Raw genomic sequence first — 5,031 nt, forward strand, 5'->3', positions numbered from 1 at the left:
CTACAATGATATTCCGTGCCGGCTCTCGGCGTGCATTTGGGCTGCAGTAGAACACTTGCGACTTGGCAGCAGACAGTGTTTAGGGACGAATGTCCTTCGGGTTAAAGTCCCTCTCAAACAACAACAACAACAACAGCAACAGCAGACAGTGCGAAGCCGACACTCTTCACCCATTTACATACAGCCTTGATGGCGGCCTGCAACTTCGTGTGTAGCCCTGCGCTCTTAGCCCCTTTAATGGAGAATGCTGCATCGCCACCAGGAACAGCGTTACGGATAACACTGATCCTTGCGGCACACCATTTTCTAGCTTGTTTCCACTGGACGTGTAACCACTCAATGACACCTGAAACGTTCGCTCCGAGAGGAAGCTTTGCAGAAGGTTCATTATCCAACCATGTATCCGCCATGATTTCAGGGTGCGAAGAATACCGTGTCGCCATGTGGTGTCGTATGCCTTCGATAGATCCAGAGACGCTATCAAACAGTGCTCGTTGGTGGTCGGTATCGACATCTCCAGCTCGGTGAAGTACGTGTCGGTACCGCGTTCCTCACGAAAAGCGTGCTGACGCTTGTCAAGTCGTTCATTCGACTCCAGCTCCGTGATTAAACGTCGATTGACGATTCGCTCAAGTTTCTTCGCCATGCAGCTTGTCAGCGAGATAGGTCGGAAGGCAGCAGGACCGGAATCTTGAAAGTTCGGCTTCGGAATTGGAACGACGAGGGCATTCCGCCAGCTGGCGGGAAACTTGCGGTTTCGCCAGATTTTATTCAGAAGCTCCAGCAGTACAAACTTTACGGACGCGGGAAGACGTTGAAGTAGCGGGTACCCTATCCCTTCGATACCTGTCGAGGCACCTCGCCCTTTGTCGAGCGCCCACAGAAGTTCGGCTAGGGTGTTGCCTCACTTCACTGTATTAGACAATTATTATTTTATTTCAATAATCTCAATGGGGCAACTACTAAATGCATTTGCGAATATTTTTGTTTTGCTATTAAATTTAACCCATACTTTGCTGAATTTAGTCTTGATTATTCTTTTCACTAAATTCTGCTTACGGAAAATTTCAGCAAAACATTGCTAATATTGGGTTTGATGTGTACGTTTGATAGCACTTTGTTTCGCTTCCGTTTAGAGTTTTCCAAGGAGTTTTCTGACAAAATAAAACTTCAAGATACCCTGTGCATCCACTAAACAGTTTGTCCAAGGACTTTTTTGGTTTGTCCGACGTCATCCAATGAAAATTGGACTGAATTGTTGAAATTGTCAAACACTATCAGCTCTTTGACAGTATTTTTGAACCAAATTTTGAGACGATTAAATTTCAACTTAAATTCTTAGCAAATTTAAATGCGCAATTTGAAGAACATTTGCAATTAATTGACTTTAAACAACTGTTCAAAGTTCATAACGGTTTGTATCTTAGTAAGCTGCGTCAAAGGGTTCATGCCAATTTCCATTATTTGACCAACCAGAAAGAAACAAGCATTTGTTTGAATTCATTTAAACAGAAGGATTCCTTTCAGTTCTCTGCACTAAATCATGTTCCCGACAATCATTGGAATTTTGAGTACCCATGATGGATACGGTAGTTATAATGCAGAAGGTTGGAATTATTTTAAATTAAGTATTTTATCAAATTCACAGTTACGTTTGACGAAATTTACAAGAAATTGAAAAGCTGTTATTCAGAACTCGCATCCAAATCTTTAAATCTGAAAATGGACATTTCCGCAAATCTGGATCGTGGTTGCAAGCTAGGACTAATCAAAAGATCTTCAGGAATGTTCGAGTTAGCTCTGGATCCCAATAGCGAAGGAGATGTAAATTTTCAGTCTAAATTGCAAGCAATTTTGCATGAGCTAGAATCACTCAAAACTTCTCGAAAAAACAAAATGGCGAACATCAAGGATCCTTCTCGAACTAGAACTCCAGCAAATCTTCAAGATGCGGGTGCTTCCTCAACAGCGGATCTTCGAGACACTCCAGCTCTTCCACCGGCTACTCGCCGTAAATTCACTCCAATTTTGAACCGCCTGTGGAAAAAGACGGTTGATTGTGGTCCCGGTTGGAGTCGGCGCCCTCTGGCACAACGTCAAGCCATAGCAATACATCGTCGACAGGCCGCGGAGGAAAAGGTCCGTCAGCGAATGCGTGCTGCTAGACAGAGAAGAGCGCGATCCCGTTCGAGGTCACAGTCACGAACACGGACAAGGTCTCGCTCCCGCCAAAGAACTTCCCGGACGCGTAGTCGATCTCGTTTGTCTAGGAAGCGAACACGATCTCGCAATGGAAGATGCTAGTTGAAAGAAGTTTGCGTGCAAAAATTCATGAATGTAAGTTAAAATAAAATTTTACCTATCTCTAGGAATAGCTGCCCATAATTTCTCCATATAATGTATAAATTCCACAAACCTCCGTTCCCATTAATAAGTTATTTTGTCGTTATGGAAAGACTCGGGGTAGGAGTTCAAAACATCGATGTTAATTAATCAATCCATATTTTAAACATCGAATCGATTCACAGATTTAATCAAATCCTTAACATCGTTGTTTCTGAATCGATTCGATTCTCACTTCCACAATTATTAAGCTCTGATTTGTCTTGCCTTATAGCTACGCGTTTACCGCTACGGTTATCTGGGACCCACCTTAGAGCGTTAATGTCAAATGCAATAAAATTGAGACTTTTCTAAAATGATTTCTTGACTATCGCTCAATTAATATGTGTGGTGTAACAAATGGCTTCAAAGTGGTGTAACAAATGGCTTGGACGCTTTTATCTGTTCTCTCAGACCACTGCACAAAATTTGAAACTAACGGATGCTTCACCCAACATCCAGAACCCAAAAAAAAACATTCGAACAACTTACGCTCGCAAAAAGTTAAAGTTGAATGCTCACATTAAAATTTCAACTTTTTTCCATTACACCAAACAGCGCTTTGGGAGTTGTGTGCACTACTAGTAAGCTCCGTTTTACGCCAAGCCAACCAACCAACTCTCTCTAAAGGTAGCCACATCCGCTCCGGTCTGTCTCGAAGAGTGTGTTGTTATGCAGAAAAAGACGTGCACTTACTTTCCATCCACTTTTTGCCACCAAAAACCTAACCCAAACTGACACAACTCTTTCCTCATCGTTGGTAGTGTGGGTAACTGAAGGTGGCGTAGGTGGTTTTCCGCCGTTTTCCTTCGAACGGTTATTCTACACAGGTGATACCAAAAAAGATGGAGCAAACTTCCTAACAAAAGCAATTAATTTTTTGCCCTGCATCACTTCCTTTTGGTTGAGCGTCTTTTATTTGTTTTATGAAATAAAATAAATTTCGTAACCTTATAAAGGAGCCACAACCCTTGGCAACGACGAGTAGAAGATGTAATCCAATTCCAGATACGATTTTGTGTAGGAAAATGGATGAAATTTTTAGACAACATTGTTTTTCGCTTCCAAACTGTTGCACTTCGGTTTGGTGGAGAAATCGCAGCTTAGCATGGAAGATATCTTTTCAGATTCAGATCAGATTCCATCCCCATACATCGTAGGGTTACCAATATGATTTGGACCCTTCTATATTTTGAACCCGCTAGGGCCTAGGGCATTTTCCAACAATTATCCCAGTTTAAAACATAAGACTCTCAGAGAGCTTAGTTCGCATGTCATTTGTCTAGACAGGACTGTTTTTACACTTGCATCAAACGTTTATGCATGGAAATGTCTTTATTTTGAATGAATTAATGTAATTCAATCGGTCCATCCATGGAACCGTTACAACGTTCTGTGTGTAACAGAAATTGAAACCGTCTGATTTTTTTTTCAAGTGTTAACAAAAACTTTTTTGCAATCATTCGTAATAGGCTGTTTTACATCATGCCAATCTGTCATGAAACGGCCTACTTTCCTGCACTGAAGTATGCAGTGTGGGAATAGTCATTACCTAACTGAAATCAGTGCTGTAATTATTCATTACGCAACGCTTTCTCATTACGCAACTGTTTTGAGTTGCGTAATGAATCATTACCGTGATGAATCAAAATCCGGACGGTACCAATATCCGGACACTCTAACAATATTAATAAATTTAAGCTAGTTTTTGACACCTATATATTTGAATATAACTCATATTCTTTACTTTCAATATTTTAGATCATTGTACTAGTATTTCAAATCTAGTTACCATTGCCAAATCATTGATAAAAATAATAATAAACTAGTTGCACGTTCAACAGTCATTTCGTCGCGGTCTATGTGAAGACAAGTTCGAACATCTATGGATTGCACAAGCCAAATCACGAACAACGTTTTATTGAAGAAAAAATTTGTGAAACATTTTTATGCAGTGTTTTGAAACATAATGGTTTACAGAAAGCTTTTTTGAATGTTCGATAACCTCACTGTTGAAGAGTATTGTGCAAATTTGTGTTTTACGGTGTGTAATTAGACTGTCCGGGTTTATGATTCAGTGGTTTTAAATCCGGACGTTAATTGGAAGGACGAGATTTTGACTAGTGAAAGTGATTTTCTTAATGGAAAAATAAGAGAAGATTTGAGAAAAAACTTATGAAAGGCGGTGTGAGTAATCAGGTTTCGATTTAATGCAAGATAAATCGCATATATTTTTCGTTATTGACACTCAAGCCACAAGCACTTCAGTTCGAGCTACATATGATCCAGTTCAGGTAATTAAAGCATTTTTTTTTTTCAAATATTTTTATTAGTATCATTCCAAACATTACATATATCTAGGTGTTCTGTGTTATTAGACAACACTATCATCCTAATTTGGTAAAACAAATTTAAGATTTTATTTAACATTTTGTTAACAACATATTACATTTCATTTGCCGTAGCAGTTCAGATTTTTTACAGGTGAGTTGATTCACCTGCTTGTAAGAGAAAAAAAAACGCTTTGAATATACTTAACCTAACTTAACCTAAACATATAACGCATTAATCGTGGCAATAGAAGATTGTAACGATTTTTGCCTGAAATTATTTATTATTTATTTGACATTTGTTCCAATGTTTCAACAT

At 39.4% G+C, this 5,031-nt stretch overlaps 1 long non-coding RNA gene across 1 annotated transcript; it reads left to right on the forward strand.

Moving 5' to 3' along the window:
• Positions 1 to 1,420: 1,420 nt before the first annotated feature.
• On the forward strand, positions 1,421 to 2,385 carry LOC5579449. The gene is made up of 2 exons (XR_002502939.1): positions 1,421 to 1,589; positions 1,649 to 2,385. It is a non-coding gene; the product is annotated as an uncharacterized LOC5579449 (long non-coding RNA).
• Positions 2,386 to 5,031: the final 2,646 nt, after the last annotated feature.

The sequence above is a fragment of the Aedes aegypti genome, unplaced genomic scaffold, assembly GCF_002204515.2.
Source record: "Aedes aegypti strain LVP_AGWG unplaced genomic scaffold, AaegL5.0 Primary Assembly AGWG_AaegL5_hic_scaff_1638_PBJ_arrow, whole genome shotgun sequence".
NCBI classification, from domain to species: domain Eukaryota; kingdom Metazoa; phylum Arthropoda; class Insecta; order Diptera; family Culicidae; genus Aedes; species Aedes aegypti.